Source organism: Gallus gallus, chromosome 3 (genome assembly GCF_016699485.2).
Source record: "Gallus gallus isolate bGalGal1 chromosome 3, bGalGal1.mat.broiler.GRCg7b, whole genome shotgun sequence".
NCBI lineage: Eukaryota > Metazoa > Chordata > Aves > Galliformes > Phasianidae > Gallus > Gallus gallus.
Genome location: NC_052534.1, coordinates 13,824,011 through 13,844,481, shown reverse-complemented (window position 1 = coordinate 13,844,481; position 20,471 = coordinate 13,824,011). Strand labels below are relative to the sequence as shown.

Sequence of the window (20,471 nt, the reverse complement as noted above, 5' to 3'; positions counted from 1 at the left end):
ATGACAAAGTGATGGCTTTTCCTCCTTGATCTTTTAGGCTTCATTCTGAACTGTAAAAGGTTTTCTGTTCCCTTTTTCTCCTCTCTCTTCCTCTTCTTTCCCATGCTTGAAATTAGCACATATCTAATGTTTGTGTTTTGGTTTTCCTACCCGAGTGATTGTGACGTTCATTATTCATGTTGCTGCACATGCTAGACTCACTGCATGTACAGATCTTTACTAGTTTCCCCTTAGTTGAGGCTATATTCTGGATCCAAGATGCTTGTATCTATTGCTGCCCTTAAACATCTACATTGCTGTTGCAGCTGCTGAAAGCAGACATAGAAAACAGAGTTGGTAACTACGATAAGAACTATTTGTTTTGAAATATATTTTGAAATATATATATTAGAGTATATTTTTTTTTAAACAGTATTTCGATGTTGATACCTTCATGCAAGTTGTTTTCTTCCTTACATAGACATGATTAGGGCGTGTAACTTTAATTAATCCAGAATTCCTTTCAGAAGACTTAGTGGAAATAGAAGATGGATGACTTAATGGGAAGTATGACATAGAGCCATGGAGTGGTTACTGTGTCTGGACTGATTTGATTTATTGAACCGAATAGAACTGGTATAATCTTTCCTATGAAGGGTCCTGATCAGGGAAGAAAATGCCTTTCTGAAGAAAGAAGATCAATTTGTGGTAGGTTTGTTTGTAGAGATGATAGTGAAGCAGAATTACATTAAGGGAGAGGTTGTGTGGTGCAGTCTGGTGATGAAACGGACTGTGTTTTGTCCCTAAACTGTGTCTGTGAGGCACATGGGGTGTCTGATGATTTACTGTTGTTTTCTTAATTTTCCTCCACACGAAACCCTTCAGGACTGGTGCAGATTAACTGGGCTTTCTGCTGGATGCAGAGAACTGTACTGCATGTCTGACATCAGCAAATAATAGACAGCAATTACTTCTTTCTGGTTGTACAGTTTGCTATTTGTGTACCACTTCTCTAGCAAAATATCCTCAGGAATAATTGTCATATACTAAATAACAAGGGAAGATGGAATGTGATTGCAGGTATATTAGAGCAGCTTGCAGATGAGGCACTGCGGTCTAGTGTAAGACCTGTTAGTTGCAGCTAATGTGACTGCTCAGCATCACCACTCAGCTTGTGATTTTCACATCGGAAATCTCCTGCATCTGTGTATGCTTCAGGTGCAGGGGAGCTCTTGGAAATTCCCCTCAGCCTGTGTGCTGTCACTCACATGATGCAGTTATCTGCCTTGATTGGTGAATTCCTATGCTGAAGCAGGAGGTCTGTGCCCCTGTGTGAAAGGGGAGAGATGCAACCTACGAGAATAACTGAGGGCTCAAACAAGGAAGTCTGAATGGGAATAAGATCCAGATCCTTCTCATCGTCCTGTAGAGATGTGGTGCTATATTCCCTTTTAGGGTTGCCCTGATACAGCTGTTGTCCAAAAGGCTCTTCTGCTTGCTCTAAAACTAGAAGAGCTAGCCCTTTGTGATGTCTTTATCCTGTGGAGAATCTGTTGCTTTTGTAATCTTTCTACCTCCATTCAACCTATATAGTGATTGCTTCCAAATCCTTCGTATCTGGCAATATCTTTTATAGTCTGGCTGTTCTTTTTGCTCATGCAGTTTTTCAGCTATGAAATGCACAAGCTTTTTGTTGACCCGTGAGTCTAGTAGGTGGTAGGGAGCAGAAGTAAGTTCTGAGGGAAAAGCTATGCCTAGGTTGGAATGAAATGGATAGCTTTTTAGTTGCAAAGGTTGCCTTTTCTTATATTGTTAGTCTAACACTGCTAACCTGAAGCAGTTTTTTATCTACTTGGACGTATCCTAAAGCATTATGTACACTTAGTCCTGTGCTTTTTTTTTTCTTCCTGCCCGCTGCACTTTCTGCACAGACTGAACGTACTGGAATCTGCAGATATGCTGAACCTGGCTGACATGTGCTGATATAATGGTCTCCTTTGACATGTGCTAATGAGAGCATAAGGTTAACCTGACGTCATTTAAAAGTGGCTTGTAACTGTGTGCCATTTCACGTGTGTGTCTTTGTACAAGAAAATGTCTTAGAGCTAAATTAGCCTTTGTGTCAGGTAATGGAAGAAGTATTTGCACTGTTCTCGTGGGAGTTATTGCCATCTCATCCCTTGTTAAATTAATGAAGAGTCACACCTTGGAAAAAGCATATGGTACCCAACTCTCACTGAGGCGTATCCAATTAAAACGCTGATGTAATGTTGATGACCTTGGTAGCTGCTACTTTTGTGAGTGGATGCCTGGATTGTGTACAAATGTCTCTTTTATGTACTTAACTGTCATTTGCATTTATTTTGAAAAACAAAGGCAGCTAATAATCATTTTGTTGTCTTCAGTGAGCTGGTAGTAAGGATGAGTTTGTGCTTGGATTGGAAAAAGAAACGGCGGTATCAGTCTTCTGCTTTTCGTTTTTGTCTCTGTCTTGAGCTGTATGAACTCTACTGAGAAGAAGTTGAGCGTTGATGTTGCTATTGCATGTTTTTATTCAATTGGTATGGAAGGTATAAATCTTCATTTTTTGCTAGTCTGTTCAAGTTCAATTGGAAGAATTTGTATTAATGAAGTCTGCAGTGCAAATTGCAGTTGATAGGGGAATCGGCTCATTACTTAAACCTTTATCAGCTAGTCCAGATTGTGCAGAAAAACCCAGTCACCCTGCATCTTCATGTTTCAGTGCTGTTCTTTTCACTAAATTGTAGTCTCATGAAAGTAATGGTTTTTGATTATGTTGATGGACCACTTAGTTGTTTTGTTTCTGCTTGGTTATTTTATTTTGAAAAAGCTGGGCAAATTGGGCTTTCCAAGTTTTGCCTGGATCGCTGTGCCTTTGTTTCTAACGACTTTCTATGTAGATGCAGTCCCAGTTGTGGGGAAATCAGAAGTTTGTTTGCAGTGATTCTTTGCTATACAAACATTATGTTTGTTTTGTAAACTTTTCTTGTATTTTAAAACCCCTTTGAGATGAAAGCAGTACTTACATGAATAGCTGTGAGTTGGTGTGAAGTAAGCTAATTTAAAAGAACAAAAACCCAACAAAATGGTGAGTTTAGCTGCCAAGGACTTTTTTTTTTTTTTTTTGAGACAATTATTGTAGCTCTTCAAATTTCAAAGCTAATTCAACTGAATCGATCTGTCAAGAAGTACGCACCTGATTTAGGCAAGCATAACTAAACCAAAGGCATATAAACATTCCCTGTAATCTTCACCACTTTCACCTTCATTTCATCCTTGATGAGGCACTACTTGCTTCTGGTATAACCACATCACCTCCCCACAGTAGAACAATTGAGAATGAATATTGTGAAAGCAAAGATATAATTCCAGCTCTCAGCTGCTTGCTTGCTCTGTTTAAAAACATCTATTAAGTTGGTCTGAAATTATGCGTAAAGAAATACAGGTAGTTCTTTAGGTAATTTTGAATCATCAAATGATAAATTTGGTGAGTAGTTTTCTGTGATTCAAATGCTGAGCAATGCGGAGATTACTTTAACATACTTTAAGACTCTTGAAAAATGGAAAACAGATCTTGAAATTCAAGGGTAGAAATGGCAGAGAATTACCCTGCTGTTACATAGTTCTGAGAAGTTTCCTCCATACTACTGTAATTTAGTGTGAGAATATTTACTGCTTTCATGTAACTTACCTTCTTCCCTTTATAAAATAGGGTAGGGCTGGGGGGGGGGTATTTGTTTTTTACAAAAGGCAGTCTTAGCAGAACAAAATAGAGGAGATGTTTCAGTCACGTAAAATTATGTTAGATTTTTTCAGTCTTAGTTTTGGGATGATCTGTTTTTTTGTTTGTTTGTTTGTTTCCCCATTCTCTTGATAAAGAACGAGATGTAAATGAATCATTGCTGCCTTTCCATAGCATTTGAAGTTATACATGGTGAGGTCTTCCATAAGCAATTAGAAATCTGAACCAGTGTGGATCGTGAAGGTGTTGGCTTGCCCAGTTCATCTGGAAAAACTGCCAAAAGTGTTTTTTCAATATGTTAGAGGTAGCAATTGGCAGAGTGAGATATCAGGGTTGTTTGTTTGTTTTTTGAGTTATGAAACTATGTATCTAAAGGGTGTTAAGTTGTAGACTTTGTGGTATTTGTTGTGTAACATATATTTTTTTCCTTAAAACTCATTGGTAATTTAAATTATAGTGGCTTTCTTGGCAATACTACTTCATTCTGTAAGCCATAACATGGAATCCCCCCAGTAGAGAAGAAAACAACTGTATTCAGTAAAAAGTAGGTGCTCCTCCATACGTGAAATAAATGTAAATTCCTAGCGTCTTTTTTCCTTTTGAAAAAGTTGATGATAATACTTCTCAGTTAATTTTAAAATTACACATAAGAATTCTTTAAAGATGCCTGAAAGTAGGCAGAAACTTTTTTACTTCCACATCTCCAAACTACCATCACTTCTTAAGCTTTAAACATTAGACTGTTTAAAGGCTTTGGGACATGTTTTGTTTACCTAAGTGGTCTGTAGGTCAACTGGTAATCAGCGTGTTTCTTAATGACTGAAACAAAACCTTAACAGAAGTTGTTCTTCATGTTCAGCAATGTCTGTTGTCGAAGTGCAGCTGTTACAAGCACAAAACCTAAGTCAATTTGAGCCTTATATTGAACTTGAATTCACTTTGCACCTCAGCTAAGGTGCCTTTCAGAAAGCTGTTGCAAGTTTCTGCATCTGCAAGACTGATAGGCCATAACTATTTGTTTGCTTAGTGGTCTATTTCTAATTGTTAAAAGAGAAAATAACTGATGAAATTACCGCATGAGGAGTACATCACTGCAGATGTGATTTGTTCTGCTCACAGTGCAGCTAATTCTGGGCAAAGCCCATGAGATAAGGATTGGTAGAATTATGTTCTTCAAGAGCTCATGAGAAGCAGGGTATATAAATTTTAGTGTTAACTGCCTTTATTCTTTTTTGGGCTTGATCAAATAAGTGACTCTGTAGGCCGTGTCTAGCTCAGTGCAGCTAGCACTGTTTTGCCATTACAACTGTGTTTTGGCCTGGCTAAAGGTAGAGCAAGTCACTCATGCTTTTTCCTTGTGGTTTGTGGTGTTTCGAAAGACTTTGTTGCATTGCTAGATATTAGTGAAGCTTGGGTGATACTTGTCTCCTGAGTAGTTGGAAATGCTGTATGAGTAGTGTTATTGTTGTTATTTTGTACCAGTCTACTCACTGCCTCTAAAAAAGTTGGCAGTAGCTTAGTAACACTCAGAAACAAAGCAGAACATGGAGAGTGAGAGAAAATGAAAAGGCTATTCTATCTAACATGTAAATTAGTAGCTTCTTTTATGGTGTTTTTTTTCTTGTATCTTGACATTAGATCTGACAAAAGAGAGAGCCAAAGTCTGAAAAGAACAACACTACATACAATAAGCAAAAATGGTGATGATATTCCTGCATCTGTCTTAAAGGGTGGCATCTCCTTCCACCTGTAGAGCTCTTCTGGCACCTCAGTTGGGTTTTCCCTCAAGAATCAGAGAGAGGCATGCCATCTACGAGAAGTAAAACTGAACCAAGTACAGCATGCTGCAACTGCGCAAACCCAGCTCTTCAGAACTTGAGATACGACTACATCTCTTTGTCTGTTTTGCAGCGGAAGTTCTACATTTGGTTTTAGAACTGAATTTGTCAATTTTTTATTGGGTATACATCCAAGGAGGCTCAAATTATGCCTTCTAAAGGAAATAAGTTAGCTCAAGACATGTTACATTCTAGAACTAGAATGAAGGTTACTTCAATATCTGAACAACTTTGGCAGGGGAAGGATGGGGCCTATCTTGAAGGCAGTCTCTTTGCTGTTTGTTAAGTATGAAGTCTTGTCCCACATTTTCTTCCCATATCTCTTGGATTTAAGCAGATGTGGCTGCAGTGAGAATTTTTAAAATTAGATTTCTCTGTGTTTCAGGCCAGGATTTGGGTTAAATTCTATGCACATTGCCACCTCTGGTCTGATTATGATAACTTTCCAGTGCCTTCCTCATCTGTTGTGGCAGTGCCTGACGAGAAGGTTCATAATCAGATGCACAACAACCTTCTACAGAGCACCTGAGAATAATGTGTGTATATATATATACTTCCATTTCAAGTCCTTAAAGTAGGAACTGATGTACAGTCACAACGTAAAACTCAGAATTCAGGAATGTTAGATAGGCTTGGTAAGATCCCTTAAGGATTCTTTATTCATGCCCTAAATTGCAAGGTTTCTGGGGCAGGGACTATGCTTGCATTATTTATTTTACAGCATTTATTGCAGTTCATTTTTTTTTCTCTTTTGACCTGATTGGTGACGATTCATCAATGCTTCAGATGAGGTAATACTCTGCAGCACACTGGTTTTCATTGGAATATGTGCATGATGGTGTTTTATGTAAGTTGAAAGAAATGACATCTGTGTTGTTTGGTTCAACGTGCTGAAGCATCTAAAGGTATAAAGCAGCTTTCAGGATGATTAGGACAATTTGGTATCTTTCATATTCCAATTTTTGAGGGTTTGTTGTTGTTGTTTTGTTTGTTGTTTGTTTCTTTTTCTTTTAGTGTGATAAAGAGGGCTTACAGAAGCTTGCAGCTTCTTGTGTGTTACCAGTAGGGATTCTGGTAAATTACTACTTGACCTTGGCTTGCAAATCAGAGTGTAGTAAATCAGGGGCATGTACATACTATACCAGAACAAACTCCCAGGAGTGCAGCTTATTATGTGAAGTAAGGCATTGCTCAGACTGCTTAGACTGACATGTCATACAGTATTAGAGGCCATTGTCTTTAATACTTTTGTTATGGAACAGATCCAGTTTTGATTTATAGCCCAGCAGTAGCAAGGTTCCATTATTTTCAGTTCTAGAAGTATAGTCTGGTATAGAAAATTTATCAAGCAGTCTGTTTCCTTATAACCTTCATGGCAGCAGTCTTACAGCAGAAAATGTAAATGTGCTTCTTTGTGTTATTTCTAGGTATGAGGATTCCCTGTGTAAACCTTGTAAGTCAGAGCATAACTCAGGAGCTCCCTCACCCCCCCGCCCCCCTTGGCAACTGTACAACCATAGTCTGAATCAGCAAAGCTTACTTAAAGGGACAGTCTCAAGTCAAAACCATATATATGGCTTTGTTTTGTTTTTCAAACAGTGTGCTGAAGCAGTTGCACGCATCAGGTCTGCCAAAGAATATCCCTGTCAGTTTTAAAATTATTTATCTGTGCTGGTTTGGTTCTGTTTTCTCCTTCTTTCTAGTTCTGTATAAGGCAACAAAAGCAAACTCCAACAGCATAGTTGGATGAGGAAAGCAATAGACGAAAAAAGGTAGAAATTGCTATCAAATATATCAAATGTACATCTAGGCAGATGTTTGAGCTACATTTAGGTTTTTTGGTCACTTTGCAGTTGTGCACCATTTAATGATGGTTCTGGAAATGCTTCTTAGGCATTATGTTGAAAATGCTGTTTTCCTGAATGATGAAGGAGGAGCTCTGAGCAGAATGCTTCTTCTAGGATAGAGGAAACGGAACATAAGCGTTCACCAATTCTAATTGAACTATGAAAGGATTAGACAAAAAATGAGAGCTGCATGTTATAATTGTAGTCCTACTTGACTAAAAACTAAGTTATTGCTTTGTTTTTAAGTGTAGGTTTTTATTTTGGGCAACCTAACACAATTGGTGCTGGCTTCCGTCATCAGAGACTGGTTTGAATAAAGCCTGCAGCATAGGGCTCCGGGTATTTGCACAGTGAGGCTCAGTAAACCTCTCTTGCAGGTGTGTAATGCTTTGATCAGCTTGCTGGACAAACAACATCAAACAGATGTCACTCAGTTTTCTGCTTGGCAGGTATTAGTAGATAGGAAAATCTGGCCAGCCATATCAGACTTTGCCCCCAAGGAAGTGCATAAGATGGAAAAAAAGGGGGCATTGTACTAGCATTTTAATGTGTAAACTCAGTGTCAAAACGCAACAGCAGAACAATGCAAACTGATAATGCAAATGGCTTTCTTGGGTGGGTTTCAGCTCCTGTGCAAGTATCTGGTAGAAATTATTTACTTTCTTGCACTGAAATATCATGCTATTTCCATCACAATCGTGCCACTTTTAGCTAGCTGGTTGCAGCCAGATTTGGAAATGGTAATCAAAGTTGTTTTGAAATGTATCTCTCAGTTTATTACAGTGAAAATTTTTCTTTTATACTTCATATTATTCAATGACTAAACATGTTTACTTTGAACTGGATATGTGCTTTAGGTGGGTAGCAGTAAAATAAGCGAGTTTAAGCCAGCTGTAATTTAATTTCAGCTTGGTATGTTTTGTTAAGACAAGAAGAGCTGCTGGCACTTAGGCCTTGCAGTGCATTATGAAGTGACTGCCAGTCCGATTTTCCTGTGGAACTAAAACAAATTGGAAAGCAAAGATACGTTTTTATGAAATTAAATGTCTGTTCTGTAATTTACCACCCTCTGTTGCTTTTGCTGATGATTCCTGGTTACGTAAACTTCTTTCCACCACCTTCTTCTTGAACTTGTAGCAAAGCAATTTTATTGTGGTGCAACATCTGTTAGTGTAAAAATTGACTTAAATATACTGCTGTCTCTTCAATGCGTAGCCCAGTGGGAAGGAGGAAAGGTATGGAAGGGAGCATTTTCCAGAGGCACAGGTGGCTTTAGTAATAAATAATGTTCTCTGAAGTAGTTTAAAAGTGAGGAGGAAGAAATGTGAGTTACTGACTGTCAAAAAAGAGACTTGACTTAAAAGCCGAGAACATCTATTTGGTTCACTTGTAAGAGTTTGCTATGATTAAACTTTACTGGAGTATCTCACCCTGATATGGTCAGCTATGTACTTTCCAACGTCTTATGGAACAAAAAGGTTTGGATAAAATGGCACACCCACTCAGTGTTCTTTTGCACTATGCAATTTACCTAGTATTATAGCTGATACATAGTGATCTCAGTAAATATTCAAGGAGAAAAGTACTGTTGCTTAATCTTTTTCTCTTAATGCTATCAAGGATTGTGATAATAGAAGCACAGATTAAAACATGCTGCATTGGAGCTGCTGGTCTATATTTTGAAACATGAATAGGAAGAAGTGAACTTTGAGTTTCTGGCACATGGGGTGCATCCCAAAAAGAATGAATGAGCTTCATTAGGATTTCTGTGCTCACACTGAGGTGATCGTAGTGATTTAAAGATCTGGTGGCTTGCTTGCCTGGCCTGAAAGGAGCATCTGTCCTCTTGCCTTCTTCTCACCTACTGCTAGTTTCATGTTGTCTATGTCAGCTGCCTGGGTTGCAAGTTGAAGTCTGGGATTGCCCCTTCACTTATGTTTTCTTTAGATATGTTGAGAAATCTTAGTTGCTGCTGGTCAGAATACACTATTTTTGTGAAAATAATTAACATCATTGGCCAATGGAGAATAAAGACATTTGCATCTAATAGAGCTGGATTCTTTGCAGTGCCGTAAGAGAAGCTTTGGATTGTTACTGCTTTCATCTGCAGTGAGTGATTTCATAGATCAAAAACCTCTCAGAACTGCAGCAGGATAATTTTGGTTCCAGTGAATTGCTGTAGGTGACTGTAAAAGTAGCATTTGCATTTTTGAGAACAAAATATCCTTTGGAGGCATAGGTAAAAATACATGCGGGAACTTCAGGATACCCTCAAATTCCGAGATTGAAATCACAGTTTGTTTCTTAGGCCTGTTACATTTGCATACTGAGAAGAGATTGTGGTATCTGCTTTGTATTGCACAAACACTGCTGCTTTCTGCGTGGTTTAGATGATGTGGTTTTATCAGATAAATACAACTCAGTCACTGTATGAAAATGTCTGAAAGATTATTTTTGCATACAAATTATTTTTGAGAGCTTACCTAACTTATTAATTAATATGTTTTTTATAAAATATGATTTCTGTCCCCCAGTTTGTTTGGTTTTTTTTTTTTGGAGTTTCTGTGGAGGTGGTCTACCTGCTTTGGGAATACAGTCTGCTGAATATTGCTCAGCAAGCACCAAGCAGTTATACATAGGTCTCTCCAAAAGTAATGCCTCTTATTTATTTCCATGGAAACTACGACAAAGGGCACAATAACGATATTTGATAGAGCAAATTGTCAACTACAGAACACTTTTCCAACGTAGTGACCACTATTAGCTATGCATTTTCACCGGTGATGAACAACAGCCTGGATGCCGTGCTCATAAGAATTTGCGCCAGCTTTCACCACTGCTGAAGTACACCACACATTGCCTCACTATGCCCACATCCACTCACATACCTCCATAAACATTCAGCAAGCGTTGCTGAGTGTCAGCGGGTGCTGTTTTTTTCTGTTTGGAGGCATTCAGTGACATGCCTTCACTTCATACACGTTTCCATTTCAGATGCCATTTTGTCAGACTGCCCCTTGGCTGCCATCTGCCAGACTGCAACAAAATGTAACAGAATATTGGTGGGGAGGTACAAGTTCTACTGCCTTACCACCAGCATCTGCCTTTGGTGTCATAGGCCGCCATAGTAAAACAGAAGACATTACTGCCGGAGCAGCTCTCCTGTTTTTCAACTATATGTACCCAGCTGCTGTGTTGAGAACTCTCTTAACTCATGAGTGCATGGCTGGAGCCAGATGTGGGACCAATGTTTCCTGTACATCACATGAAACACTAGCAGCAGGTTGTCTGCTTTGTTTGATAAGTTTCTGACTTGATTCAGTGAAGCTAAATGCAACTGTCCTTAATTGTTCCGTATATGATTTTCTGTTGTGGCATTCCTGTGGTAGGAATGGATGTTTTTCCTTTGTGTTCAAAGTTATTAACAAATGAATCTTTGTTTAGCTGTTGCTTTTATCTGTCAGTGAATCATAATGTCCAGTTTTCATTTACTTGGGAATAGACAGCTTCAGGCCCTACAGTCAGTACTCTCCAGGTCAGTATCAGTGAAGAAAAGGTATGGAGTTATCTGGTGATTGAAAAAGCTACTGATCTTGTGGATTAGTATGTGAAATGTTCCAGAAGGATATGCCAGAGGCTCAAATTATGTAATGCTTTGAGCAGGAAGCCACCAAATTGTGTGTAGAGTGTGTCGCCAGCAACAGACTGATGTCCCTGGCAAGGCTCCACTCCAGGAAGGAGCTGAGGTTTCTTAAAGGCTTCAGGCGAGAATGAGCAATTCAGTACAATAGCCTTTGCTAGAACAGTTTGCCCCACTGAAGACAGGACCTGGCAGTGCACAGCCTTGCTGTTTGCTGCTGGGAGGCAAGGGGCTGACATAACAGTACTTTGGTATGGTTTCCTGCCCAAAAGCATGTACCAGCTGGCACTCTCTGCTTTATTATTATTATTATTTGCAGATCCTGGAAAAAAAAAATGCGAAAACCTGAACCTCTTCAGGAATTACGTGTCCATGTTGTTGCATAGGGAATGTAGGTCTCTGAAATTTAAAATAAATAAATGTATTTAACAGTAATTAACCAGCACATAAACTATGGTTGATGATTCTTTTGGCACAAAAATCAGTGAAGGTTTTGTAGGTAATGACTATTTTAGAGTAGGATGTATTCATGCACTAGAATCGTCGTGGTTAAATTAAGATTTTAATGGTCTTTTCTAAATTGGGTAATATTACACTGCTTTTAATTAGAGTCAGGCTAGAGGTCCTTATTGGAGCTGTAAAGTTTCAGTCTCCCAGCGGGTAATAAAAGCAAGTTCTCTTCAGTCCCTAGCCAAGTGTTCTTAGGTGGGAAACTGCAGGAGGTTTCCAGCATTGTTTTACTGTCATATCATTCTCCTTGATCTTTTGGGGTAATGATGGGTAAGAAAGAAACCTTATATCAGTGCTGACAACATTGTTTTCTTCTGTAATAGCTAAAAAGTAGAGGTATGGGATCTGTTGACAGAGTTTCAAGGAAAGTTGTCCCTTATGATGATGAACCATCACAGTTTAGCTGGGGATTTTGCAAACTGAATTCTCTGGTAATCTGCAAGGAAAAAACTAAAGTATGCTCATCTTTCCCCACTGTGTGGCAATTTTGCCAAGCTGTACTTCGTGTTTAAGCTGGGAGAATGGTTCAGAAGACCACTGAACAAACAAATCTTACCTTTATGAATAGTTCAGGACTGCGTAAAAACTGTCTGTCGTGGTGTTTGTGGCACTTCAGTAGGAAAACTTTAGCTGCATTTGGTGTTCATGGCACATAAGTGAAGAGGTATGATCCCAGTGGCTGAGATCTAGCATTAACAGGTTTTCAGAGAGATCTTGACAATGATTTTTGTGTTGCTTGGCATTCTGTTAGGGATAGAATGTTTTGGTGAATGCTGCAGTGTAGGTTTTAGGGCTGTTCATAAAAAAAGTACAGCCACACCAGCACACACTGATGTCTTCAGATGTGCACAGGAGCAAGGCTCAGCTCACTTACCCAGACTGTGTCACCTGTGCTGTACAAAACTATGAAGTGTAATGGCTGTGTTTTCTAAACAATTTTGGAAACAAATTGGTTCGCTTTCGGTGGTTCAATTTCGTCTCATGTTTCACATACACAGATGGACTGGTGAGAGTAACAAGTTTCTGCTGTATAAACTAGGAGCTGCTCTTGATTTATGCTAGAAGCTTATTTTGAATACTTATCTATTTATTGAATTTGGCATATGCCACTACTGCTGGAGTTGCTTGGTTCCTTTTATCCACACGGAAGGTAGATTGTTTTTTCCTGCTGGAAGAAACTCTTTTTCTGTGACTGTGTAAGGTTTTTTACTCTTAGCAATTCTGACTCACCCAAAAATGTATTTGTACATTCACAGTGTCAGCTGAGTTGCCAATTTCTTTTCCTGTGGTGAAGTGACCAAAGTCAGCTAAAAAGTTTCTTTTTGCTCTAAGGCCTGGATCCACTGACAAGCATAATATGTATGAGGATACCTTTAGTTAAGACAGAAGGAAGAGAGACAACAGTATCAAAATACAAATAATTGGATGGCTGTTTTGTGAGAGAGGTTCTGTTTATAACTTGTGCTGGATGCAATTGCTGAATTGCTGAGGTTAGGCCATTGAATTATATTTCAGAATGGAAAATACTACGTTGTTGCTCTTAATTTTCTGAGCAGCTCTTTGTGGACCCTTAGCAGGAATCTGAGGGGACCATAGACTCCGGGGCCAAAATCTGCTTTAAGTCTTGCCTGCGATGTCCAAGGAAAAAGGACTATTATTGTAATCTGTTATAGGCCTCAGCAACTGCATTGGTGTTCAGTTGCACTTGAGATCTGTGATATCTGTCTGGTGAAGTATTCAGCAAGTTAGGAATATAGAATCATTCATTCTCTGCAAAAAGAATGTATCCAGGTAATTAAAACCAGCTTGCTTATGTCTTCTGTAGTATCATTGTTCATTTTTCTTGGGGCAAAACAGAAATGAAAATGTTAGGAATATTCAGTCTCTTTTTTCTTTTTTTTTCTTTTTTCTTTTTTTTTTTTTTTGGCTTTACAACCTGTTGTGGAACAAAAGATGAAGTTGAGGCTGCAGGACTGTTTCCCTTTTAGCAGTTAAGTTACTCTGAATTAAGGATTGCTCTGCATTTCTTCCTGTGCAACCAAGGCTTCAGTGTTTCTGTCAAAAAATTTGGAGACTTACTGTAAGGCCATTGGAAGTTGAACACAAACAAGACTATGAAGAAATACTTAACTGATGAAAAGCAAAGGATCTTTGATATTTGCACAACCAAAGAGAAGCTGATTTTTATAATTTAATTTTGATATTGTATTCATCTGTTCACACTGAACGTAAGAAATTTCAGAACCCTGTGGTAATTCTGCCCTTAAAGCTATAAATGATTAAAAATAGTTGAGAAACAGCTTCTGTTTCTGCTGTGTACATTAGGTGTGGTACGATGCTCTTGATTTCAGTGGAGCTGTGCTAGATTTTACACTCACGTAACTAAGCTCAAATTTGGCCACAAACTGCAGGAGAAGAAGAATATCCAACATGCATCTCCCATTCAAAACTCATACTTTGTATGCCTGAAAATATTTTTATAATTTGTTTTCCCAAGAACAACATGTTTTCAATAATGAATTTATATTAGCACTAAGCTGACTTCAGTTGACCCTAGAAATAAAAAGTCACTTTTGTGTGTAGTTGTGAGGTGGTGGAGGCATGCGGTGTAACCTGTATAATTAGGAGCTACTTAAGCCAGAATGAAAGTATGCTAGCAAAAAAGGAGAGCTTGGGGCATTAAAGAACAGAAAAACACCACTATGCACTCTTTCCTTAGAAAAGTGTAACATTAATATTTAATAAGAACAAAATGTCTGGCAATTGTCTGTTTTAATAGATTTTTTTTTTTTGCAATGTCAGGAGACTTCAACATAACAGGAAACTACTTTCTTTAACTACTCTCATTGCTGTAATTATGATTACTGTGGCTTTCAGTGTCTCCAGTATGATACTTGGAGCATTTTATGCACCAAGTTTTTGAGGCAAGTGCTGGACCTTCAGCATGCCCTGGACTGTATTGGCTGAGATTTTTGGTTCCCAGAAACCTCTTTGTTTCTGTTGGGTGTCTGTGTATGCACGCACATACACATGCATGCATTTTTGTCTTTATTTCACTTGTCTATGCTTCATAAAATTTAAAGCTGATCTGATATCCTTTAATCCTTACTATATGCCTAGTGGATGCTCTCAATTCTAGGCTTCACAGAATCACAGAATGGCCTGGGTTGGAAGGGACCTCAAGGATCATGAATCTCCAGCCCCCCTGCTGGACAGGGCCACCAACCTCCCCATTTACTAGACCAGGTTGCCCAGGGCCCCATCCAACCTGGCCTTGAATGCCTTCAGGGATGGGCATTCCTGGGCACAACCTCTCTGGGCAGCCCGTTCCAGCACCTCACCACTCTCCTGGTAAAGAACTTCCCCCTAACATCGCTTTGATTTATTTTACTTTAAAGGAAAAAATATGAAGTTAATGAAAGGATTAAAAAAAATAGAGCTTTTGTCCTAATGGACAGGAGCTTTCAATAGGTTCATTTGAAAGATCTTGTATGGTTAATTTAATGTTGTTTTGAAAGGCAAAAGTGCTCTGTTTTGAAAATAATTTCTAATGCATAGAATTCTTATAAAAATATGGATTTAACTTGATTTTTGAACACTTTTTCCCACTTTGTTGTAATTCCTGTGAGCCTGCTGCTTTGCTCATTAAGTGGCTGTTGTCCTCATGTCTAATAATGTACATACTCTGATCCATAACAAGAAATTATTTCTAGTAGAAAAAGGTCTTGAAGTAGCTTACTGTGTTTTATTACAAGTAATAGCTTGTACAATTAAGTCTTGTTTATTTTTAGGGAAAGAAAGTGATTCTCTGCAATGGAAATTTTGACAAAGTAACTTCTGATCTTCAAAAAGTAAGTATTTCAAAAATTGTTTTAACATTTTAATCTATTCAATTAGATAACTTCAAGTTTTAAAATATTGTTTAATGTTTCAATGCGGTATGGGTAGTTCTGATAGCATGAGGAATGTAATCTGAAAGAACAACAGTTTAGTTTCATGTTGGGGAGAGGCTTTGTTACGAATTGAGGTCACAAGCCTACAACTTCAGAGAATGCTGATCTCTCTTAAAAAACAGATACACTGACACTAAGAGATGCATGTGTGAGGATGATCAGTGCCACAGACAGCAGAGGGTATTTTAGGTTCTCAGTGGCCTCATCTTTTTGTAGTAAACTAATACTCTGTAAAACGGTAAGCAATAGACTAACCTTTCTTTTGTGTGAAGGCCTGACTAAACTTCTGGACTTATGTGAGGCCATTCATAAAACAGCTGCAAAGGCAATGAAAGTGTTTTAGTCTCTAAGTGGTTCCAGCCCTTTCTTCTTACCTCAAATTTAGAGAAAACAGTATTTTATTTTTTAAACACTTAGTACTGACTCACCTGCACAACATCTTCAGTTCACTTTATACATACTTTAGTCTGACTGTAGTTTTGTATATGCCTTAACTTGTAGTTTAACCCAGCAGGCAGCTAATCACCAGACAACTGTTTGCTCACACCCAATGGGATGGAGGAGAGCATCATGGGGAAAAGCTGGGAGGGAGGAGGAGAAAAAAAACAAAAAACAAAATAGAACTTGTGGGTTGAGATAAAAACTCTTTACTAAGATGGAAAAGGGGGGAGGAGGGGGGGGGGGAGTAACAATAATCATATTTACAAAACAAGTGATGCACAGTGCATTTTGCTCATCACCTAATGACCGATGCCCAGCCAATCCCTAAGTGGCTTCTGCCCCCTGGCCAACTCTCCACAGTTTCATAGTTCTTGCATGATGCCATATGGTGCTCCTCAACATCTTCATCAGTGTCATAGACAGTAGGATCAAGTGTACCCACAATATGTTTGCAAACGACACCAAGCTGTGTGGTGTGGTTGACATACCTGAGAGACGTGATGCCATCCAGAGAGACTGAGGCAGGCTCAAACACTGGGCCTAGGTGAACCTTGTGAGGTTCAACAAATGCAAGTGCACCTGGGTCATGGCAACCCCTGTTAACAGTACAAGCCTAGAGAAGAGGAGGCTCCAGGGAGACCTTAGTGACCTTTCAATATCTAAGGAGGAACTCTAAGAAAGAAGGGGACACACTCTTCAGCAAGATCTGTTGTGACAGGACAAGGAAAAAATGGTTTCAAACTAAAAGAGAGGAGATTTAGGTTCGATATAAGGGAAAAAAAAAACGTTACAATAAGAGTGGTGAGGCACTGGAACAGTTTGCCCAGATAGGTGGTGGATGCCCCATCCTTGAAGACATTCAAGGTCAGGCTGGATGGGGCTCTGAGCGGCTTGATCAAGCTGTAGGTATCCTTGTTTAATCCAGGGGAGTTGGACTAGATAACCTTTAAAGGTCCCTTCTGACTTAAACCATTCTATGAATCTGTGATGTGTTCTGTGATTATTTCTGAGACGAAGATTCCAATTCCACATAGATCTGCTGTAGAAAGATATGCTGTAGGAAAATTTCAGTGCAGAAAAGTCATTTTGTTTGATTACTAAAGGTGAGAGCATTGTGCAATATTGTCTGTTTTATTAAAATGTGTGATTTTTAGACAATGTCTTCAGGAGACAGCATCAGCCAGTGTGTCCTTACAGGTTCAGTTCTGCTTACAAAGTGTTGGAAGCACAGGCAATTGAGAGATTTTGCCTGAATCATAATGCATGTTTACCTATAATAACGATCCCTTTAATGCTATTGGCAGCTACAGGAACTTTTGCCATTCTCCTACTTGCAAAGAGATTGGAGTATTACATAACAAAAAATTGCTTTATAAATCATAGTTTTTGGCGCTACTGGAAGAAAGTATTACTTGAGCCCCTTTTGAATTCTGTAACGTGAAGCTGGGCATAATGTTCAGTGGATGTTCCTGACCAGAGCAATAGTTTAAAAAAACACACTGATCATAGCACTGAGCCTGCTGCAGTTCAAGAAACGTTTGGACAACGTTCTCAGAATTCAAGTTTGAATTTTGGATAGTCCTCTGCGGAGCCAAAGGTTGGTCTTGATGATCCTTGTGAGTCTCTTCCAGCTCAGGATATTCCACAGTTTTATTCATCACCATATTGTAATTGATTTTTGTGGAGATGAAATGAGATAACTATGGTATATTTACAGGTTAGAAATGCAGATCTCTTTGTTGAGTGAAGGTATCTTTGTGTATTTTTGAAGAAATTATCAGTGTTCGTGTGTCAACATTTCTATGACAGTCTCTGTGAGATACGGGGTTGAGAACATTTACCCCAACCTCATTATCAACCTCAAAGTGATTCTGCATAAAGTGATTCTTTATTTTCTTTGAATCTTGTCTTCAGTAAAGAGCCAATTGTGTCTTGTCTGTGTTAATACTATTTGTGATTGTATATATTATGTCTTAAAAAAAAAACCACTTTTTTTTTAATTTTATATTTACATGGTATATACAAGGAAAGGCCTCATTCCATGATTTAGATACAGCCCATGCTTTTGGAGTAGAGTGTTCTGCTTAGGAATTAGCATCCTGCTGGAGTTGTCACTGGCTGTTCACCCCAGAGGCAAGCAATAATTGAGTGTGACTACACTCAAGAAATACTAATGTTTTTCTCAAACTGATGTCTTAACCACCTCCTGCTTTGAAAAAGCTGAAATCTCTTCCTGAATGAGGAAGAGAAAGATGCAATTTAAAGCCATTAGCGAAGATAACTTGAATTGTAAAAGACAATGAAGATTCTCACTACTAAAATGATGTCCATTCATGTGATTTAGAGACATTATTGAATAACTGGATCCTTAGCCCAGAGTTCGTGAACACCTAATGGAGTATTGACTAGAATCATGAAAGGCAGGAATATTAAGAGCAGGCTCCTTCAGGCTAGAGGTTCTTGTGGCATAGGTAAGTATTCTCTCAACTGATGTGTCTATCTAGGTCTTGTAAATAGTGTTTGTCCATCCTGCTGTATATGAAAGATTGAAACAAGTTCATCAGAGGTTCTGTATGCTCTAATCTACTCTGGCAGTGAGGAAAGAAGAGCACCTGCACCTCAAGGTTCCTAGAAGGTAGTAGAGAAATGACTCAAATTTGTCTTGTGTTCAAAATCATTAACAGATCACTTAGCCATCCAGTTGCTGAAGTTTTCTCTTCCTATTGTGCTTACAAAATAGTAGATAGTCTTCTGGCTCTTTTAAAACCTAAATTCTTAAGGGTACTAAAGCTTAACAGAGTATGTGTACTCTGATCTTAGTAGCTGGAAACAACTGTTTTTACTTTAACAGTTGGAGTACTTCATAATTCTGGATGACTAACTCATTCACTTTCTGGGGCCTCCAAAATACTGACACATAGCTGCAGACATCTTCCTGTAGCTGTGAAAGTATTGCAAGTGCAAACACAAACACTGTTAATGTGATGCTGCTCACACCAACATACTTCTAAGAACTGCATGCTATGATTTCTTCAATTGCACTGTTAATTTCTTTACTTGAAAAATCCAAATTCTGATGAACTTCTATCCATGTAATCTTTCTGCTACCATCACAGAAATAGTTTGTGCTTGTTTTCCGTATGCCAACATGGAGCTCCAGAAACTCAGTTTTCATACCAGCACCACGTAGCAATCTATGTGATGGATCTTAGTCCTGAAGTATTTGCTTCCTGATCTTTAGATAGGTCATGGTAACCACTTCCCAAGTGGAAGTTATGCTTTATAGAGGAGAAGAAATAAGAAATTACCTCCTCGTTTGAGCCCAGTGCAATTTGCTGGGTTTGCTACTCAAAAACAAAAATAATAATAATAATAAAAAAATCTGAATATCTTCTTTCAGTCTGTGGAAAAACACATCAATTAAGATATTTTGGGGGATATTTTCCATCTGAGCTGAGTTTGGCCCTGTAGCATCTGTTCTATGTGTGTATTTTACTTCTGTTCTCTTAAGTCCATTGAATCCTACAGTCCATCGCATTCTCGGTGCGTGTTATCTTTGGCTTCTGGAAACTGTATTTCGTTAAGTCTGAGAAGTTATTTGTTGTTTGTAAGCAACATGCTTAGCTTACTTATATGGAGTATACACTCAGTTTCCCTTCAGATAGACAGTTTTTTTTTTAGAAAAATTCTCTTATTTCTAGTACGTTTCTAAGTCAGAAGCGCTTAAAATATCTTGTCATTAAAACTTGGAGTCAGCAACATAATACAAAAATAGAGAGGAAGAAGAAAAATATCTGAAGCTTACTGCATCCAGATGAAGTATTGTTTTCCAAACATTCTTTGCTGCTTGGGAATCTTGTATTCTCCATACTTTCCTTTGACAGACTGTTCTGTTTAATTACAGCAAAATCTGGTGGTGAGCAGACCCTTTTGGTTCACAAAGGTAGGCCTGGAAGGAGCAGGAATTACGTTCTTAGGCGAGTTTTCGGCTGAGAAAGGCTGTTGGTCTAGAGAGAAGGGAAGAGAGCTAAAAAGCAAGTGGTAACAAAAGCAACTAGATCATTTATGGTGGTAGTTATTACATCTGTTGTCAGCGTCACTCTAGAAAACAGTTCCCATTCTCACTCACTGCCAGCCTCTGATTTCTTGTCACAGGATATGTGTTTACATCAGCAACCTATGTATGTGACTAGTGAATTAGATAGAAGATCTGACCAAAAATTGGACTTGCTAACTAAAATCCTAAAAGATTATTTTTTCAGATGAATCTTTCCATCTGTGCTGTCAGAATGGCAGATAGTGAATGAGTGGCTGGTGGATTTCTAGAGAAGAGTCTTGAAGTTTACCAGATAACTGCCTCAAAATTATTCATGACTTTCAAAGGTGAGAGCTGCATATATCCCATTGTTTCATGGTGGGTCTATCTTAAACATGCTGGAATCTTCAGACATTCTGATGCGACAAAAACGATAATAGATATTTTGGCTCTTTATTGTTTTC

The 20,471-nt window shown here is 38.5% G+C and overlaps 1 protein-coding gene across 19 annotated transcripts in view; it reads left to right on the top strand.

The window, feature by feature from the left end:
• PLCB4 (phospholipase C beta 4) overlaps positions 1 to 20,471 on the top strand; it is a 216,837-nt gene that overhangs the window by 24,879 nt on the left and 171,487 nt on the right. For 18 of the 19 annotated variants that reach the window (XR_006938644.1, XR_005858074.2, XR_005858073.2 and 15 more), the window contains exon 2: positions 15,369 to 15,428. The exons of the other annotated variant lie outside the window; for it this stretch is intronic. The gene's annotated coding sequence lies outside the window, so the exon portion shown is untranslated. The remainder of the gene's footprint in view (positions 1 to 15,368; positions 15,429 to 20,471) is intronic. 19 annotated transcript variants of the gene reach the window in all.